The sequence below is a fragment of the Ornithodoros turicata genome, chromosome 8 (assembly GCF_037126465.1).
Source record: "Ornithodoros turicata isolate Travis chromosome 8, ASM3712646v1, whole genome shotgun sequence".
Classification (NCBI taxonomy): Eukaryota; Metazoa; Arthropoda; class Arachnida; order Ixodida; family Argasidae; genus Ornithodoros; species Ornithodoros turicata.
In genome coordinates, this window is record NC_088208.1 from 24,188,814 (window position 1) to 24,210,868 (window position 22,055).

The 22,055-nt window shown below is 45.5% G+C and overlaps 1 protein-coding gene across 8 annotated transcripts in view; it reads right to left on the minus strand.

The window, feature by feature from the left end:
• The window catches only part of LOC135366738 (leucine-rich repeat-containing protein 15-like), a 584,634-nt gene that overhangs the window by 59,056 nt on the left and 503,523 nt on the right, over positions 1-22,055 (minus strand). For all 8 annotated transcript variants that reach the window (XM_064599600.1, XM_064599596.1, XM_064599597.1 and 5 more), the window contains one exon: positions 17,131-17,171. The gene's annotated coding sequence lies outside the window, so the exon portion shown is untranslated. The remainder of the gene's footprint in view (positions 1-17,130; positions 17,172-22,055) is intronic.

Consider the following 22,055-nt stretch of genomic DNA (forward strand, 5'->3'; position numbering starts at 1 on the left):
TGACAATCAACATTTCTGCATATATGTGTCACCAAAAAGGCGTACGCCTCCCGTTTGCAACAAATCACTAGAGAGAAAACATGTCACAAGGGATGATGATTGCCTAGGAGCGTGCTAAGCGAGGAAGTTCATTTTCAAGACTGAAGAGTCTGAGTCGGAGGCATATATTTCTGACCTCGAATCTGCAGGATAGACAAAGCAACTCGCGGAAGGTATAGTGTTCGGCATCACGTGAACCGGAAGCAGTTGCCAGTGACGTCAAAGCAGCGGAACCGCTGAATACGAAATGCAATTACGAATAACGAGCAGCGAATTTAGTTGTAATACTTTGCGCGGTTATCCCGCATTCTAACAGAGAACTTCAGCGCAGTACATGCTCCTATATAGAAATTGATCGATGCATCTCAAAGCCGCGCAATCTACACGCGAGATTTACGGCAGAACACATCTAAGGCATCTCCTTTCGCGAACATCACGACCATACCATCGCAAAAAGTGCGGGCGAAACACAACAAAAAATCTCACATTTCGACCGCCGGGCTGTGTTTCCATGCCATCACGAAAGGAGGAACGCTTGATCATGGCGAGATATGTAGCTATGCAAACGCTCCTTCGAGATCATTCATCACAACCGGGCCCGCGTGGAGCGGTCGTCGAGATTATACAAGAGTATCGCCCCAATACGGCGCGTAGGCGGCAATAAATAAGGGCAGCCACTCAAAAACAAAGGGCAATACTTCATTGAATTAAGGACAGATAAGAACCGGGCTGACCGTGGGGCAGCTTAAGGAGAGCGGTAAGTTACTTAACGCGAGGCGGCCGGGTACGTGGGTGGATTGTTGGTAGTGGTATCTGCGGGGATGGAAAGATGAAAAAAGAAAGAAAAGAAAGAACAACACGGAGCGTATATATTCGTTGGGACGTGATTGTGCACCGTAAATGTTGCGGACCATTGCGAGAGAGATAAATTGCGTTGCTGAGATTAGGATAGGGAGACGTAAATAAATGTGTATACCGCTTGGCGTGTGGGCTTAGTGAAAGTTAAGGTGCTGCGGGGAAAGTGTGGTACGTGAGGCTACGACACTTGGGTGGAGCCGTTATGTATTATCTGATGTAGTATGTGTGTTTTTCTTTGCGTGGAGAGAGTTGAGGAAAGCCTCGTTGAAGTAAGAAATAACACGAGGTTTTGGGCGTACAAATTGATATTGGTGGCTTTTAATGCAATTTACTCCACGAATAATATTTTATTCGTTAGTAAAATCAAATAACTTGAGTAAATGCATTAATTATGTGTGTAATTTTATTTAACCAGTTTAATTCTACGCTGCACCGTAAAGCAAACACGTTACATGAAATCTCATGAGAGTGCCAGCCACAGTCGGAAAAGCGGGTGTTCTACGTCAAAACATTCCTATTCTATTAAACGTCTATCTAAAACATTCTATTAAGACTACGGTTATTCATGGGCACTATGAAAATAAAAACTGAATTGAATTGAATTCCTGAATGCACAAATATAGGGTAGTCAAAAGATGATCATACGGGAAGAGTCATATCGATGATCGATTGCGTCCCAGGTTCGAATGCCCACATTGACTGTGGCTCTCTCGGTGTCTTCCCAGGGTTTCCCTCAAACGCTCTGATGAAAAGGTCAACATAGTTCCCTGTGAAGTCTGCCCAGGACGCAGGGTATGCTCCCGGCGTACGTGCTTCCATATCGGCAGACAGATCGCGCGAAGACAGAACGTTTCAAATATTTTTAACACAATTAATTGTATATTATTTAAGGGGGTCGTGATACTTTGAGAGACGTGGTTCATTGCGTCATGATACTGCTAACCAGGGTATTGAAAAAACAATAGTGAAAAAAAAATTCCTACGTGTCCTGGTTGGCGAGAAAGAAACCCTTTAAACAAGGTCAAGCTGTGACGCCAGAGAAACGGAGGCCTCGGCCATTCCTATTGATACTCGTAAGCACGTGACCTTACCCGCGGCCTCCTGACTGGCGGATATGTCTGCCGTGATGCCACGGCCGGATGAATTTCGGTTTCGTTATCGTCTCTTGTTCCCTTGCCGTGAACCTTGGAATGCAGGTTGACATCGATGCAAGGAACAGACTGTTACGAGCATTTATGCAATATAACTTCGTGCAAAGTGACACAACCCCTTTAATACTCGTAGAATATACCCAGCCGCTGGCCAGACAAAAGATAAACATGCCATCGATCAAAACAACCAATCAATCAAAGCTGCGGCTCACATGTGTTAAGCAGGGAGCCATGATTGCCAGGTCAAAATCCTGAAAAGTCGATAACTCGCCACGAGAAAGTAGCCAAAGATAGCCAATTTCCCCTGTATGTAGCCAGCTCTTTAGCCAGTGGTATGCGTCTATTGAATGATGGGCTCTTTCAAAAGTGCTAAAATGCCAGCACGCAAACAAAACAGTCCGAAAGACATCGTACAGGCTCTCCGATCGTCAAAAGAATCAGGAATGCGTACTTCGGCATTACGTGGCGCACGACGAAAACTATCCCAATTTAGATACACAGGAGTCCGAAATGTAGTGCGAAGAAGTATCCACAAAGGCAACCAGGAAATAGCCAAGTCGCCAATGCCCACAGTCAGAAAGTAGCCAATAGACTTCTGCGATGTTTACAAATGAATGACGTCAGATGGTACAACAGCGCCACCAACTTAATTGGTAGACTGGAACCTACTATAGCAAAAAAATCCATAAGTCATAAAGAAGCCACGTTTAAACATAGGTTTTCACATTGTAACGTTTCTACGCAATTCCTTACATTATATTGGTTGTATGGCCTTCTTCTGCTCCATTCTACCGGTAGCCCTGTCTTTTCGGTAGCTCTTTCTAAAGATGGCTACCGTGTTCTTCCGTCTTCAGGAACCTGAAGGTCACGGGATTCTTTCGGAGTGTACGTGGTGTCTCAATACAAAGCAAGCGCGCGACATTCGTGAAGGAATAATACGGGTTTGTCAAACAGCGGTGTTCTTCCGTCCATAATGTAAAAGCCCGGGTAAAAGCCACTCGCCATTTTGTTCTTGCGTCCGAGCTGTTTCGGTTTCCTTATCTCTTCAAACGTCATGATTACATCACCGTGACGTTTCTTCGGTAGAGGTCTATTTGGCGCAAACTAGCCAAAATCTGGCAACCCTGAAATAAAGTTCTTCACGGGACTTACCATAAGGTTAAGGCTTAACACTGTTAAGCCTAATCTTATGGTAAGTCCGGCGAAGAACTTCATTTCCCTTTCCCTCTTCAAAGGCCGTTCGCGAAAAGGAGCAACTGGCATTGCCTAACAATTCACCTTCGCCTAATAACGTTGGCGCTTGCGCACAATTTATTAGGACGCCGCCTGTTCGAATTATCTGTCCAGTCAGGGAACTTTCTGGGATGGAACGGCGACCGTTAGTGGCTCATTTATATTCCTCCGTGACGCCACAATTGGTGTGGTCGAGTAGAGTGTTCTGAACTGGGTGCCAACAAAGACTTCAATTACGAAAGCCAGGGGGAGCTTCAGGAGGAGGTGGCTGCTGTTGAAGGGTCACTTGAAGCACAGTACGGAAGCCCTACACACGTTCCCTGTCTACGAACATCGAGCATAGGAACGTGTCCTGCTTACAGTGGTCCAAGGAACCCACGTACAGCTTACATGCAGTGCCTAGCGCCTACAGTGCGTAAATGTGCTAGCGTAGGCTTTTTTTCCGTACGCTTTTGCTTTGAATGCTTTTGGGTGGCAAATGTGTTGTTCTATGGATGGGGTCCCCAAGTTTCCGTTTGAGCCGACAAGCTCCGATAAACAGCCCAGGAATGTTTGAAATAATCGGATTTACCCGATAAAAGACGGAGCTTCGTTTGGAGCGGAATGAAGTATTTCACGCCAAATTAGCAATTTAGAGCAGTGAGTGCTCCAAATAGGAGAAAAACAAGTATGCAGAACAGCTGTACATTCTATTTTTTTTTTTTTTTGTAAAAATACTTCACTCTTACGCCTTGACTCATCAGACCTCCGCGCAGAAGATCCTTCATTCTACCATTACAAAAAAAAAAAAAAAAACAATCCCTCGTTTGCTTACTCATAAAAAGATGCAACCACGTACCCACTCAGATCGACTGCTGCGCTAGCAACCGAACAACAACAAATTCACGCACAACATACAACACAGAGCTCCCAACTGGAGAACAATTGCTCAGCCTCCCATAGAAGCATCTCGTCACCACCAGCAAACCACAAAAAACACACAGACAACGCGGGCTGCGAATGCCGTTGCCGAACCACCGGAGCATCTAACGCCAGTGTCACCGTCCCACTAGCCGTTAACAAAACGCACGTTCCAAGCTGAGGGGGGGCTCTCGTAACGGCACCGGGCCGAGCGATGAGCAAAGCAAGCACGTCTTCACTCGGATTCCTTCCATATCGCACGCGCGTCTTTCGCTACAACAAAAAGCGCGCGCGAAAATGCGACGCAGCGGTAATGCATACATAGTGCTGTATCGTCAGAAACGATACACGGTGCCCGCCTTCCGATGGCTGGCATTTTATCTCCGAACGGCAAGTATTACAAGAAAGAGAAGTAAGGGAAGAATGAAAGAGCACAGGAACGCGGCAGGTGGCCATTTTGTGGTTGTGATTTCGTGACATGCCACTTTTGGATACTGTAGTTCTCTCAGGGCGTTTTCCAGGGCGTAGGCAGGATTTTTTTCTTTTTTTTAGTTTAGTTTCACGTACGTGTGAGATTGGAATCTCTCGCGAGCATGTGCGTTATGCTGCTGGATGAAAGATGCGGGATATAAGGGTATAAGGAGAACGTGTCGAAGTCTTCGGGCGGCTAGCTTTCTGGAGATTTTGTACATGGAAGCGACGATTTGTCGTTCTGAAGGGGCTGGATGGAATGCAAGTTTTGTCGGGTATCGTTTTAGGAAATGCGACGAGAGGTATTTTTTTAGAAGGGAAGCAAGCAGGTGGTGGAATTACGAAACTTCTCACGGCAAGAAACCGAAAGTGAAACTAATGAGTAAACAATAAAGAAACTGATCGAATAAAAACGAAAAAGAAAAAAAGGGGCAGGAAAAGGTGTAAGGAGCCGATACTTCTGTCGCGACACTTATGGAAACTCCGACTGAAAAGTAACAACAAAAGAGGTATAGTTCGAAAAGAATGGTTGGCTTCCCCGCATAGCTTGCGTGTGGTGCGACAAAAAACACTGTAGCGGCGGACACTTTTAAGTCATTAGACACCCCTTTTCTGGGCTGCAACATGCAACATTTTATGTTTTCTGTTGTGTTTGAGACTGGATATGGGGGAAATTACTCAATGTTTCGAGGAGGAGGGGAATTTCGTTGTGGGGAAGAAAAGAGGGTTGTTGCATGGTTAACACTGAGACCTATCGGACGTGTTCAAAAAAGAACGCATACACCTGACTTTCATTTTGTAGTCAGTGTATTTTCCTTGTCTACAAGTAGTTGAGCAGCCAGACACGACTGTGTCCACATTTTTCATTCTCATCTAATGATAAAAAGATAAGAAAAACACTGAAACCTCCGTTTACCAGCGTACAAGCTTTCACGCAGTTGGTGTATTTCACCTCAAGAAATTGCACGACGAAATGCAGTCCACTCAATGAAAGCTTACAGCAGTTTCAATGCTTTTATCTATTTATCACTTGTACTGACCGTACTTGACGGAAAGTTCCCACATTTCCCGGATTCTAGTATAAATTAATTCTTTTTCTTACAGAGCTCGTAGCACGCATTCTAAAGAAATGTAAATTTAACCCTAACGTTACTTTTAAGCGCAAGACACACAACCACGTAAAAAAAAAAGTTTTCCTGGTAGCATCCGCTGAAGAGTCGCAACTCATTATATCTGTGACTTTCCCTTACTTCTTGCCCCTTGCCACTTCAAGACAACCTCACAGTCGCAATTTAGGAAGGTCGCGCGCACACACACACACAGGAATCGAGTTAACAGAACAACGTATCCTTATCCCAACGGAACATTTTTCCATTTCCCCGAGAATCTTAACGATGCACTTCCCTTCAACGGGGCACATCAGGCCGCAAGAGCTCGCTTTCATCCAATAACGTTACCTCACTAATGTTCTCCCAAAAGTTTCGATCGGCGCTAAATTTAAACTCATTTACGGCTTCTCTCTGGGAAAGAACGGGGGAGAGAAAAAAAAAAGAAAGAAGGGACGAAGAAAATGGAAAGCTCGTCTCTGATTTCCGAAACTCGGAAGGCAAGCTCGGAAGCTTCTATTAGGAGTAAACGATGTCTTTGCACTGTTCAGTCGAAGCTTTCTTCTGCGAAACCCCATTAGAAGAGAAAAGGAGCCATTGATTTTCCCCTCGTAACCGCTGAAGCATTGGGGAAACGTCTCACGCATCGTCATTGGGTTATATTGTTCGCGGAGTCATTCCAAAAGACGTCGTTGTGGCTTCTTTCAAATGACACCGCCCCATTGCGTCATGAGCTCTTGACCTCAAGTTGTGTGTCGATTGTGACCCTCTGACTCAATCGAGCGGAAGTCCATATCGAGGAAGATCTAGCAAAATGCAGGTTAGATAGACAGGATTTGAAGCTTGATGCCCACGTCACGAACGGGCAGTCTTCAATCATGATTGAAACGAAATGCCATTGAACATCGGGCGTAGGCGTCCCGCTCGTTGGTGCCGTTGCTGACTCGACGGTGGTGGGTTCCAATTCGGTTCCAAACTGTTCACGGTGGTGGGTTCCAATTCTACCACCGGCTCTCTGATGTTTTCTCTGGGTTTTTCGAAGACTTTCCAGACAAATTTCGGTACAATTACCCCTAAAGTCGGCCCAGGACGCATACTAATACCCCTGTCCCCCACTCCTTCGTGTTGTCCTGTCTCCATCTGCCCACGTCTGCACGCCGCTCATAACCACAGTTGCTTCTCGGCGCTAACATAGGAGTAAAAAAAAAACATCGAGCGTAGCGCCACCTAACGTGTAACGTGCCAACTTTGTAAAGCGTCCTCACAACACTGTAGTTGGCGACATCAGCGCCGCCGCTATATTTTCGCCACTTGCTCTGACAGCCGTCCCAAGGTGCAGACCCCTCCGTTCGTTCCAGCACCCTCTTCAAGTTCACTGTACCTGGGCTGCCTTCAATGATGATTGAGTCCAATGACCACTGAACATGCAAGTAGCCCACCTCACCTCACCTCACGTGTAAATCTGCTCCCAATTTGAATTTGATGCAGGTAGCTTCACCAAGTGTGTAACCTGTCAACTTCTCAAAGAGCATTGGATCCAATTGTCTTGTATAGAATAGAGGCTTTGTATGTATTTGTCCTTTCTATGCGTTCCAGCCTCAGAACATCAATTGTCTCAAGTCTTTTAGAAGTTGACAGGTTACACGCTTGGTGGCGCTACGCGCATGTTCTGTTCCTTTAGGTTTCAATCATCATTGAAGTCTCCCGTGTGACAGGGGTGTAAGACAAGGATGACGACAGCGGATTAGCTTGTTTTTCTGTCCGTCATTGCCCAGGTTAAGGTTAAGCCGTGATTACGCATTATGAAGTGAACAAATGGGTCTGAAAGCGGGAGTGTTTGTATTAATTGCGCGCTCAGTCTCTGCAGTTTACGTGAACAAATGTGAACAAAACTGCTCTTCCTGCGCGTGTACATCCCTGCTTTGGTCTCTCTCAAGAGCCGACGGTCGTTGAAAATTCGTTCATTCTTTCGATTGCTAGAAATGGCGGACGAAGACGTGGTTCGTTTCGTGCTGCAGTCAACTCCTAAACGATGCACCAACGCCCCAATATAGTCCATCGATCCTAAAACCTCTCTGTAGAGCTTCCTCGCACGTAGTCCCAAAAGATGGTAATGGTTGTGGCAATGCATCTACTCTTCGAGATGACTAAAATTACTTTTTTTTTTACTTTTTGCATGCAACCGGGCTTATGGACATCCTATGACACGGTGAATGTGTGATGTGTCCTGTGTGTGCCCCCGGTGATTCCGCCACTTTACTCTAACTTGGGCGCAGCTCTCGAACTTTTGACCTACATGTTGAACTCCATTATCATCTCTGTTCGTCTCTGGACATCATCCTTTTGCGTTTTCATCATCTCATCATCGGATTGAACTTTCTGTATTAAGTGTACTGGGGTAGCCAGTTTGACTTCGTCGAAACTTACATCCCCATTTTTTTCTTTATTCACATCACATCACATCACTTTTTTTTTTCTTACACTGTACCTCTTTTAATAAAGTCATCTTTGTATACCATAGTCACAGCGCCATCCCCTATCCCGTTAACTCTTTTCCCGGACTCCGCAGCGCCGAGGCATCCGCAGCGTGGAAGCAATCGTGAACGTTGATGACGGCGATGACTTTGATAGCGCCCCGAGTATCGGCGAGGGCGCCTTTTATGACGCTCAATAAAAACCGGGGGAAGTTGGAAGGGTGGGGGGGGGGGGGGGTGGAGCGGCTTTCCCGGGAGGAGAGCACGGTCTCCGACTTCCGCTCTTCCGCGATAGCCGCCGGTCCGACACGGATACTCGTAAAACAACGGCATCTGGGTTCGGAGTATTCACGTAAGCTCGTTTCTGAGGTCCAGATAAACTATAGCTAACGGGCTCTCCTTCTTTCATTGTTTATTTACTGTTCGGTCTTCGTTCGCGATACGTGCAGGGAACCGTTTGATGCGATTTATCTGTGGAGGCTAAAGCTGGGCTCCTGTGATGGGATAATGTGTGTATACTTTTATCGAGATACAGAATAAGCTCTCATTAGAGTTCCCCACGGCGACGGACAGTCGGTAACATCGCTCGGAGTTTACGCAGGACACGTATTGTCGTTGGACACGTCAAGGATGAAGACTGGGCTTGCTTCTTCGACAGCATGATGGAACACGAAGTTTAGAACTTACGACAATAAAAGGAACGACACGGGGTAGTTGGTACGAGATCATATGGAATATAACAGCAGCAATTACGGTGGGACCGGAGGGTTAAAAACAGACAAGACAACAACGCCTGCTTACGACAACAGACAGTAAAACCGAAGAACTTGTGCATGTTTCCGCAAAGTGCAATTTTAGCGGCCGTTAGGCTTAGCGGGGCAGACATGACGGAACACTACGTTGGCTAGTTTATTATTAGGTTAGTCTAAGTTTGGTGTTTGCATTTTTCTGTCCAGGTTAGTCTAAGTTCGCTGTTGGCAGTTTCCCGGGCGACTATGCATTTTATAGTCAAATAACGTTTATTTCCAGTAGTTTATTTTGCATAGGAGGTTTCGATCACATTATTTCTAGGTACGCCCACCCATCTATGTCGTTCTGGCCTACTTGCACAATGTGCTGAAAGCCGAGTGCAATGGGGGTGGACGGTATGTGTCTTATCCACGGTGGCCTGTTCAAGACCTTCTAACCTACCCCGTCCACCCCCATTGCACTCGACTTTCAGTACATTGTGCTGCTTGGGAACGCTCATAACGAACCTTCGAAAAGGACAACACTTCTGTTCACCGGACAGCGGCATTTTTATTTTTTATTTTTCGTTGTGATACAGAATGCGAACAGGAAACAGGAGATGACAGCGTACACAGTCAGCGCTCGAACCGCGTTACATTGTTTCAAACTGGGCCTGCCGACGCCGGACGCCGCCTTTGTAAGAGACAGTGACGTCGTTCCGATTTGTAAATAATTCCAGAGAGAGCAATGGCCTCATGCCAATTCCGCTGCCATAAAAGCAGCGCTTCTTGCCTCTAATTTAACGCGCCGCCGCCGCCGTCCGTGAAGTCCCGAAACGGAAAACGTACCGTGAAATCTTCTGGATTGAACAAAACGGATATCACTGGGAAGTTGAAAAAGATGGAGCTGAAAAAAAAAAAAAAAAACAGAAACAAAGGCTTGCAATGATTGATAGATTTAGAAAGTATTGTGCCACGTCAAGCAGCCATAACACAGACGGGATAACAAAGAGACAGATAACTGCAAACAGAGAGTGACTTTCCCTCTCCCTTTTACAGTTTCCGGTCTGCTTCCTCTCTGTATAGACAACTGCGGTCCGACAGGTATTCGTCGCGTACTATTGGGTGCGGCTCATTTCCACGATATTTGTGGCCAGACAAAAGTTTGGCTCGAGAGGGAGGACACCGAAGGCGCCTGCGAATTAAATCAGAAAGTCGGAATTAACATCATGTGTAACCTTTTAATCCCGCGATGGTGTCACGGAGTGGCCTTTCTAAGACCAGATAATATTTAAAAATCCTATTAAAAGAAAAGGAAAACAGTTTGGATGACATTGCGTTAGAAGAGAAGAGAAAAATAGCTGTCTGTCCCTGCTGATTTAACGAAGATTTACCAGCTATCGTTGCACAGTGGTTAGGATGATCACTTTCCACGCCGCAACTGGGAGGTGACACGGGTTTTAATCCCGGCACCGGCTTGTCTGAGGTTCTCCCTGGGTTTTCCGAAGACTTTCCAGACGAATGTCGGTGCAGTTCCCCCTGAAGTCGGCCCAGGACCCATACTAACCCCCCTGTCCCCCACTCCTTCCAGCTGTACTCTCTCCATCTGCCAATGTCTGTACGCAGCTCATAGCCACAGTTGCTTCGTGGCACTAACACGAAAAAGAAAAAAGAAAATGGCAACGAGGATTAATGCGATAGCGATCGTTGAACTGCTACGAAAATGCGGAGATAATTTTAAATGCGCGTATTGATTTGCAGGTATGGATCAAATGTATAGGAGCGGAACTGAGTTATGATGTAATGCTAGAAAGGATAACGCGCTGTGGGATCTAGGGCGAAGAAATAAAATCCACTTACCGATCGAATTAGAGGATAAGTTCTTTGTTTGTTTCTTCTTCGTTATGTTATACGGGTTTAGTGTATGCATAGTAACGGATTACGAGTGCTGAAATACGCATTTCGAGACCCTTTGATTTTAATGATCTGAAGCATTCGCATGAAACCTGTGAGGTTGACGACAGGACTAACTGGATTTACTGCGATGCGTGGACGACGGCCACCAAGACGGGAAGTCCGAGAACGACAGTTTCTTTATGTCGGCAGGCCCACGTCACGACGAAGCAAGACGACGCTCTCCAACCATGGCAGTCTCGCTTGCCAGATGCAATATAACGTAGCATTCCGATGGCCGCGGCTGCCTCATGATAACTTCACCTAGCCAACACGTCTGGTGTCTCTCACCGAGCATAACTTCACCTAGCAAGCACGCTCTAAGAAAAAAAAAACACGAGTAGTTTTACTCCTTTTGGGGACTAAATGCATCGCCACAAAAAGAGTTCCTTTCGGGAGTAAATGCACCGGAGTAAATGAATGTCACAGAGTGGAGTCTGCATTTCACGCTCTGTTCTAAGAGTCTGAGGTACACAATTCGTGTACATGAATGAACATACTTTGAATCAAACCGTCAACCGTGATATATCGAGTGATATAAAATCTTGCGACATACATAGGGCAGAATTTGCGACAAAAGAAGCGCTAATTGTGTCTTACTCTGTCTGAGTGAAAACCTGTGTAGTTGGCTGAGTTATACCAGCCTTATGCCATCAAACTGACCAAGAGCACATATTTATACGTAGACTATTGCATTCGGAAGACCATTCGCAGTTCTGGGGAATAAATATCGGGGTTAGCGGACTAAAATGGGGAGTAATTGCAGTCTAGGGGACTAGAAGCTGCAAATAATTACTCCCCATTTTACTCTTTTGTTCTTAGAGCGCACGTCGGGAACGACCCTCTGCACGCGAGCTGTATACGGGAAATGGGGTTTAGTCGCGTTCAATGCCCTGCCATAAACTTTTCTCCGTCCACGCGTGGTGCCACCTATCGTCCGAGTTGAGTTTTCGGCGCAGACCACAGGAATTTGAGAGGAGCTACGCCAATAATACTACGGCATTAAAATGTGGTGTTGTTGGTGTCCAGACGGGGTTCAGGTCTTGCTACTTCAGTATTTGTAATTTGTAATCTGCAAAAATCATGACAACAACAACAACAATAACAAACCATTGCCAAATGTCATTCCTTTTGCATCGCTGTCAAGGTAACGGCATTTTTCACTGAGCGACGAGAAATGTTTACACTTTCGTGCCTCTTTAACACGCATCTGCTTCAATAAAAGTACTCGAAAGCTGCGCATGCAACCGTACAGCACAACAACGGACACTATTGGAAAGAAATTAAATATATTAAATTAAATTGATCTGAAATCCAGGAAAGCCTCCCCCCCCCCCCCCCCGCCCCCATCGACGTCTAGTATAACTGTCTCGTATCGCCCACGACCTAGACAGACACTTACTCGAATGCTTATCAACTTACCAAAAGCAAAGAGAAGTCTCAAGAAAAATAGGATATAAGTCAAATATAAGACACACGGGAAAAGAGAGAGTACATGGAAACGTAGAGTATCTTGCTGTGAGGGAATTTCTGCACGGTCCCTTTGTTTGCGGCTTGTACGGGGAGCGAATAAAAGGAAAATGTAATTACACCGTTCAAGGGACATTCCACGCGCTGAAGAGCTCGATGACAATAAGGAGCTCCTTCTCCTTGTGGGGGGCCCTAAAAGGAACTGATAGCTCCGCTCTTTGCTACTAGGCGCTCGCTTTGGTCAAACTGTAGTTTTACTGGCTGCGACTCCGTGATTGAACGCCGACATAAAAGGACGAGAGTCGTATACGTTTACGTGCCTTGCGGTATGGGGAAAGCTCTGTCTGTGAAACGGTACGGCAACCGCCGTGCTATGTCCGCTTTGGACTGAGTTGTATTGTTGACTGATTAGATGAGTCACAGAACTAGTGAGTCCGCCTTCCTTATCGTTTTAGCTTACCATTCCCTATATCCTTAATTTACTGATTCGCTTTATTTTCTCCGACAAAGTCAACAACTGAGGCCAGTTCTAAAACTCTGCCCCATTGCTGAGTTTCCCCATTGTTGAGTTAGGACGGAGTTGTAAAACTGGGTATACGGGTATAGTGGGTATACGGTACCAAATTATCTGCCGCAATTATGTACCGCCTGTATATGACTATGTAATACGTACTTCCTATAGTGTTTTCCTTTTGTATTCGGTTTGTGTTCTTCCTTTCCTTACCTTATCTCCTTTGTTCTTAACTCTTTTTTTCTTTTCCTTTCCTCTTCTTCTTTTTCTTTCTTCCTTTCCTTTTCTTTGCCTTTCTTTTCTTCTTTTCTTCCCTTTTCTTTTCTTATTTTTCTTTTCTTCCCCTTTTCTCCTTCTTTCTTCCCCCTTTGTTTACTTATTTTCCTTTTCGTCCCCTTTTCTTTCCTTCCCCCTCCTTTGCCCCCTTTTTGTTTGGAATAGCAAGCCGACCTTCGTCTGGCTGACCTTTCCTTTCTTTTTCTTAATAAACATATCCCCCCCCCCTATAGTGTTTAATTTCCCCTAGTCAGTAATTTCTTCAAGCACTGCCCCTGCACCAGCGGCATGGCCCAACGCGTTAAGGCGACCCGCCTGTTGGTGGTAGACAACGCCGTGCCTAAGACATGGAGGTGGTGTGTTCGAATCCTACCACCGGCTGTGCCGTCTGAGGTGTTAGTGGGGTTTCCGAAGACTTTCCAGACGAATATCGGCACAGTTCCCCTTGAAGTCGGCCCAGGACGCAAACTAACCCTCCCATTGCCCCCCCACTCCTTTCCTGCTGTCCTCTCTATATCTGTCCACATATCTACGCCTCTCATCGCCACAGTTGCTTCGTGGCGCTAACACGAAATAAAAACGAAAGTACCCCGCAATAATGTTAGTCGAAGGAATGGCGCACAATAGCATATTTTCTTTGTTGCGTTTCGATGTCTTCCATCCATTGAAATCCTCGATTTAGAAATCGTTCAATACACGCAGTTTCCCACCACATTTTGTTTTTCATCAAAAATCACGAATCGAGGGCTGACTGGAAAAAGGCGTGGAAGCCGAGTATACTTGCGACATGTAAGCTATTGCCGCTGACGGGTCTGCCTAATAGTACTTCGGACAAGCGCAGCACAAAGAGCGTACCAGCAAAGCGCGAACGACATGCTGGGGCTAAAAGCCGGCAGCGAGCAGGCAAACTCAAGTATCAGCTAATGGAAATGCAACGACGCAAGAATCGACGCCTATCTTTTAGTCTGTACTCTGCGTAATCCAGTGTCCGCGCACTAAAAGGCGAAGGCACTGCGATTCCAGTCGGCACTCAGCGTCGACTTATGACGGAGTGAATTATTTCTGGTTCTGGCAACACTGTGCGCAAATTTTTGACAATCGCGTGACTGCCTTTATGTAGCGCTGTTGGTAATCTCTGACGCGCATGCAGAGTTCGGCAACGCACTTTCACTTGGTGCCGGCGCGTTAGTATTTTCGTCATCTATCGTTTTGCGCGCGTGTGTGTGCTAATTGACTGGATGCGCCCTTTGAAAGGAGAGAGTGTTTTGTGAAATGATGTTTTACGAATAGTGACAAGTAATTAGTGGGAAAATGAAGGGATGGAGAAGTTTGTAACGTGAAAGTTGGATTGGATTGGGTTGGCTTGGATGGCTGGGATAAAAGTTCCGCAATTGACTGTCGCGTTTGTTCGGTGTCCTTGTACGTGCAACGATGATGAAACACAGCATGTTTCGACCTGACGATTTAAATGTAGCGTCTCTATCTATAACCTTCTAAGCTAGGATTTTTATGTACACTATGAAGCAACGATTTTGTCATGTCATTCGTGGGACTAGCCTCTCCATATTTTTCTTTCATTTCCAATTCCATTTCTCGTGGTACATGCCCACTTTATGTGTTGGATGTTGTTGTGGGGATGCAAAATTTCTTGAGCGTCACCGTTTTTACAGACTTCATCTTCAATGAAATTTTACAAGCAGCTATGCTATGGGAATCATAAAGTTAAGGCGTTCCAACTAAGACGGCTTTCTCTTGGACGTATATAGATGCGCATGTTTTCTCCATGCCCTCGCCATGATTTTATTCTCTCTCCTATTCTCCTCCGTTCGTTGTTCCCTTCCTCCTCCTTTCCTACCTCTCTCTCATCCTTCTCTATCCGAGCAGCACAACATGTTGGCCCAATATTGGGCCGACACTGCCTTCGTTTGTCCAATATTGGTCCAATCTTGGTCCCATCTTGGTCCAATATTGTACCGATATTGCGAACATTTGTCCAATTTTGGTCCAATCTTGGTCCAATATTCTGCCGACATTGCCAACATTTGTCCAATATTGAACCAATATTTGTCCAATCTTGGTCCAATTTTGGCCCGACAATCCCAATATTTGTCCAATACTGGCCCAAGATGTTGTGCTGCATCGGTAGTTTCCCCGAAAATTCGGTTGACTGCGATAAAAATGGAGGTGGGTCGCAATACAAAGTGGCAGCCAATGCTATAAGAACAAAATTTAAATCGTTTGAATTATATCGGACGATTAATCGGACTCCAACGGCATTGGCATCTTTGATGGGATGCAGTATAGGTGCAGTTGGGGTCGATTCGAGCGAGGAACGAGTGATTCATGACGTCGCCTGTCCACATGGTTGTTTCATGCAACGTGATTTTGGTGTGGCCGATATACAGGGCGTTTGCTCAAACGTGTCCAGAAATTATATTTAAAGCGAGCGATAAAAGCAAAGCATGTGGTACTTTTCATCTACTTGACTAAGAAACAGGAGCTACTAGTGAAGCAGTACCTGTTTCTTCCTCAAGTAGCAGAAAAGTACCACTTGCTTTTCTTCGCTTTTATCGCTCGCTTTAAATATAATTTCTGGACACGTTTGAGCAAACGCCCTGTATATCGACCACACCAAAATCACGTTGCATGAAACAACCATGTGGACAGGCGACGTCATGAATCACTCGTTCATCGCTCGAATCGACCCCAACTGCACCTATACTGCATCCCATCGAAGATGCCAAGGCCGTTAGAGTCCGTCATCCATCGCCTGACACTCAACGCCCCCGTTCGCAGCAGCATTCCTTCATAAGATACGTGTCGTCGGGTCGCCCAACTGTTCAACTTGCGGAACTGTGGAGAACACGGATCACGTGCTGGTCTCTCCTGCCGACGCTTCGACTCTAGGCGGCGAACACTGAGGAACGCCCTCGCGAAACTTGACAACCGACATTTTGCCGTCGAGAAGGTGCTGGGGAGCTGGCCAACGCAGCACCAGCAACATGCGCTTTGTGCACCGACAAACTACCTCAAGGACATATACGTACTGAAATAATCTTTTAAATCATCCAGTGGTTTCACACATCAAGCGTCACGTAACAGCTGGTCGCACCAGCGTTGCACCTACCCTTGCATTTTCTCCTTTCTATTTCTACGAAACAACGAGAAGCAACAACATGAAAACAGGAAGGAAGAGACAAAACAAAGGAAACAAGACGCAACGTTCCATCACATGCGCAGAATCATGTAGAAAGAAAAATCGACAAGAGGCAGTTCAGGGACTTATCAGAAACACTCCGGATATGCCAACATCTTATCGTCTCCGGAATACGCAAAGCACAGGGTGTATGTATTTGCTTCACTTCGCACTACGAACTGCACTCGCACTTTCGCGCACGCAAGCGACGTTGAGCTGCTAAAAATCGTTGCGCAACACGCGAACGCATTTTAGGAACGAATGTTAAATCCTCCGGTTGAAGGTTCAGCCCGGTGGATGAGCGCTAGGCGAGCCCGGAATACGCGAAAACCGAGCTGCGTCTGTCTCTGTTGTTTCGGATGTGCAGATTATAAGTAAAACGGGTGCGGCAGCGCGAAATCCTACGCGAAATCCTACTATACGAAAACGTACGCGGAGTGGTAGACAGCTTTTCCATGAACACTATACGTGGAGTGCCTAAAAGGCATACATAGGTAATTCATTGTCCTGTCCTTATTTGTTGTTGTTGTCCTGTTCGCGTGTCAAACAATAAATAAAATGCCGACATTTCAGCGCGTCTGTCTGCGCAGCAACTGGATTTAGATTGTTGTCGTCGTTGTTGTTCACGAAAGCTTTCGAACTGTTTTATGCAGGCTGCAATACAGGGGCAACAAGAATGTGCATGGAATGTGAATGGATTCAGCGTCCGTTATTCCATTTATTCTGCTGTCGTTTTGCGTGAAAGGACTGGAACGTTATCTTACCTTTGTTTAGTTGTTTACCGCTGAGAGCCCGGTATTGGTGCCTGTAATGAGAAAATGTATTGTATTGAAAAAGAAAAAAAAACGAAATAATAATAATAATAATAGGGGGTTTACGTCGCGAGACAACTGAGGTCATGAGCGACACCACGGCGGTCGGTCTGTGGATTGCTTTTGCCCCCCTGAGGGTTCTTTAACGTGCGATGAAAACCCACCACACGGCGAAAAAAAAAAAAAAAAAGAGAAAAACACGGCGGCTCCATCAACAGATTGGATTGGATTGGATTGGATTGGAAAAAGAAAGAAAAACAGAGATTACGGCTACTCCGTAACATTTATATATACCTGCTGTGTGCTAGTGAACGGTAATGAAAATATGTCAGTGGAAGTTCAAGTCATTTATTTAGGGATCTGCCAACCGAATCCTCGAATCCTATAGGCAGGGATTCGAGATTCGGGAATCCGAATCCCAGTGCCCAAAACGGCGAATCGAATCTTTCGAATCCACCAACCACGTTTGTTTGTTTCTTTTTTTAAAACTGGCGCCTCCGGAGTCCGCCGAAAGCCTCATTGGCAGGCGGGTGTTTTCTTGTTTATTTGTTTACATTGCTCTGGACTGAAATAGTTCAGGCAGGAACTGTTACAGTACAAGTTTAAAAGTAACATGGCTTTGTTTTCGATAAGTTATTGGGTTTTATGGAAATAATTCAGACTCGAGAATTTCTGTATTTCTTGTAGTCGATGGACAATATGTTAAATAAATTACGTATTAATGTAAATTAAATTACGTAATTAAACTGTATGGATATATTTTCTCCCGAAACTGAACTATTATTTAATTCGTTTTTCATTAAACAAAAGTATCATATTCTGCTTCAAAACACGTTTCAGTAGAAGTTTTTTTTTTCTTGGCTTTTTTAACCCTTTTTAAAGAAAGGATTCGAAAGATTCGAGATTCGTAAGATCCGTGGATTCGCAGAACCTTCCTTGGATTCGGATCTGGATTCGGATTTGGAAAATTCTGGATTCGTCCCAATCCTACATTTATTGATTTTGCATAAGACGCCGCGCAAGAATGAAATCATGAAAGTTCGCGTAAACCTTCTCCAACAAGTCCAGTAGGAATCAGCCAAAGGAAAGCGAGCTAAACGTGGGTGCTAAGTTGAATATCGATTGATTGATTGATTGAAAAAAGAAAAAAGTGGAGATGTTAGTGTCAAAACACTCGGGACTGACTACGAACATCGACGACATTGTTTATCGAATCAGTTCATCTTTCTGCGAGAAGGAATTATCGGAGAAGGGCGGTTTGCCAGAGTTTGCCGAGAGTTTACCAAGAGTTCGCCAAGAGTTCGACAGGTATTTGCCAAGTGTTTGCCAAGTGTTTCCCAGAGTTTGCCAGAGTTTGCCAGAGCTTTTCATCCGTATCATTAATGCCGAGTGAGGTTTTCCCTGGGTTTTCCGAAGACTTTCCAGACGAATGTCGGCACAGTTCCCCCTGAAGTCGGCCCAGGACGCACACTAACCCCCCTGTCCCCCACTCCTTCCTGCTGTTCTCTCTCCATCGGTCCACGTCTGTACGCCGCTCATAGCCACAGTTGCTTCGCGGCGCTAACACGAAAAAAAAAATTAATGCCGAGTCCTACTGGTCGGGCTCAGCGCTGTTTCGCTTTCCCAACATGGGAGAAACCAGTCTCATCAACCTATTTCAGGTTAGCCACTTTAACACCAGGGGGCGGTATAAGTCTGGATAAGCTTTCCTCCTTTGCATTTCAATGTTTTCTAAAACCTTGAGTGTTTCTCACGCGCGTGTTGAAAGAAGGGGAGCGATGTTTGTTTTAAAAAAAAGGAAAGGTTAGCCAGGCAAAGAGCCGGCTTGCTAATCTAAAGAACAGGAAAGAAGGATTCCCGTTTCTAAGCTGTTGAGCTGATATCGATCAACAACCACGACAAAACCACAAAACACAAAACCACACACTAAGTGGCTATTTCCCAACTCGTCGTGGTAGCACACGGGTATATTTTTGTCTGTCTTCTGGATTTTTTTTCCCCTAAGCTCAAGGAAATGTATTTATTGTTGTTGTTGAATCTCATTAAAATATGTAAAGCTTAGTATTTTCAAATAAATACAAATATTTGTGCGTTTGCTCCGGAGGTAGCTTGGGGTTAACGGGTTGATTCTAACAACAAGGTACACTTCTACAGGGAGGAGGGACACATATCATTAGCTAGTTTGTTTTACGCGTGTTTTTACGTGTTATGTTTAGTTCAATACCATTATTGTTTGGGAATGCACGTAGAATTGCATTCACAAACAACCCCGACACTTTGTAGTGTTGGACCAACATCTCCTTTTCTTTTTTTACCAACCAACCAATCCGACACTTTAACCAGACAACATACAATGCACGACAACATATGCGTATACGGGGAAACAGCAGACCGGCTATACAATATCAGTACGGTCGGCGCATTTCAGCACAGGATATACGGTATACGCGAAAAAAACACAGTGGCAGAAAAACGTGAAACGTGAAAGATACATATACAGAGGTTTAAGACAAATCCAATTTCCTAGTGTCTTTTTCTGCAATGGAATAAAACTTCTAGGCTATATACAGCGAGTCTGGGAGGGGGGGGGGGGGGGGGGCAGACACGGACGTTTTCATTTTAGCCTGGCGCAAATCCTGAACGGAAACAATCGTTTTGAAAGATTACGAGATGCACTCTGGAGGGTAAACACGGTTGAAGGGATCGCAACGTTCGGAAGAAGAGCGGACGAGAAAAAGAATATGAATCGATGGCTGGCCCCGATTTCCAGAAGCCCTCCCTTTTGTCGACCAGGCCCAAAAGCAGTGTTTCAAGGGGAAAGTTTATGTTGCTCGTGGCCGTAGGTAAAAAGGTATATTTACCGGAATGGAGGCGGCAGTAATGCTGGTGTTTTGGGGGGAGCTCAGAAATGTTTGTACAGCTAAAAGGTGGGGATGCGTGTGAAAAAAAGATGGAGTACGAACTGTCCATATGCTCGGAAAGCCACAGCTGGCGAAATGAAATGACGTTTTTGATGTTTTCCGAGTACCTTTCTTCGACCTGAATCAAGAAACGTGCTTTTGTGGGACGTAAGCCCCTTTTCGAGTGAATGATGTACACTGCGTTTCTTCTTTTGAGAAAACTACTTGAAAGGACTTCAAAGCAGTAGAAGGGACTACGTACGAAGCCTGTGCAATGACTCACGAACTGAAAGAAGAAAAATACAATATGTGTACACGGCGCTTGCAGTTCGGGATTCAATAAGCTTTATGACTGCAAAAAGAAAACGAAAGACTAATTCCAACAGATGAATCGGAGAAATAACATTTTATTGCTGTCGTCGTGCGTAGTTAGACACTACTTTTGTGGACTCCATTAGTGAATGTGGATTTCGTTTTACTTTCACTCCACGTTGACTCAGCACCTCGATGTAACTGTGACTATACTATAGTCGTGTTCCACTCAAGAAGGAAAAGACAACTAGTCAGTCAGCTCTGAAAATATTACTGCGCCGCAGATGGGATGGCTAGACGCAGAGAGGCTACGCTCCCTCCTCCGCGAGATAATGTAACCCATCATATACTCACTCTGCTTCCGTATTGGCTGTTTAGACTGGCCACATGACACTATACGCTATGTGGTGGCGCTGCAGAATTTCTCCTGGCGTCTCCCTATCTCCATCGGCGTATGTATTTGACGGACTAGATTTCTTTTCCTTCTTACGTTGAACACGAGTATAGCGGTGTACAGACGTGAACAGATGGAGCGAGGACCAAACAGACGAGTGCAAGACGGGGGTGTTAGTATGCCTCCTGGGACGACTTTGTGGGGAACTGTAGCGACATCCCTAAAAAAATACGTCGAAAAACCCAGGCAAAACCTGTGACATCCCAGCCGGTATAGCAGGATTCCCTCCCGCCACCTTCCAGTTTTCTGCATGATTGATTGATTGATTTGATGATCCTGGAACCTATATCACATCGCACCACTGGTGAATCCATGAAAGCCACGCCCTGTAAACTTCAACCAACCATCACTTGACGTATCGTAAAAGAAAAAGAAAGATAAAGTAGGGATCACACTCTCAACACGACAGGGGAGCAGCGAAAGAACCAGCATATTCGAAAAAACAACAACAACAAAAAACAATGGAATATCATCGTCAGACGCGAGCTCCTCCTTGCGGCGATCAACCACAACTTCTTTCCGCCACTCAACGTGGGCGAACGCGCAAACGAGCGTCTCCCCCCACCCTCCCTCCCCCTTCAGCGTCTACCCGAAGAGACATACAGACAGAGGCCTCTCTGCCGGTTGACCAAAAAGAAAAGTACATATAACAGAAGCGCCTTATACCACCTCGACAGGCCGTATGTGTCCACGAACGTGCCCCGCATGTCGATAACCAATATCCTGACCATCTTTTTGATACATGGAATCGATCAGAGACAGAGAAAGTCTGACAAAAGAAAGGCACGGGGGAGGGGGGGGACGAGTGTCAAAACAACTGACGCCGACGCAGAAATGCTCGAGAATGCATTATGGAAGATGGGTTGTATGGGTCGCGTCCTGTGTGCTTCACTGAAAGAGAAAGACAAGCAGTGTTCTAAAACAACGGTAGCAGTGGAGAATGTCATCTGTTCTTGTGGCATTTAAAGGCTTCGCTTCCGTACCGGGGTATGTGATCAGGTTGTGCTAACCGTCACCACAGAAGAGACATCGTACGATGATGGCCGTGTTGTAACCGCTATCGAAAGTAAGTTACTGCTAACTGCTGGTTTGCTCGAGAGTAGCGCGATACTGACCTCGCTACAACTTTGATAACGCCGAAAGTATCGGGATACCGGTACCGATACCGAACAAAGTAACCGAAACACTATCCCGCTGTTCCTCTGCTACTA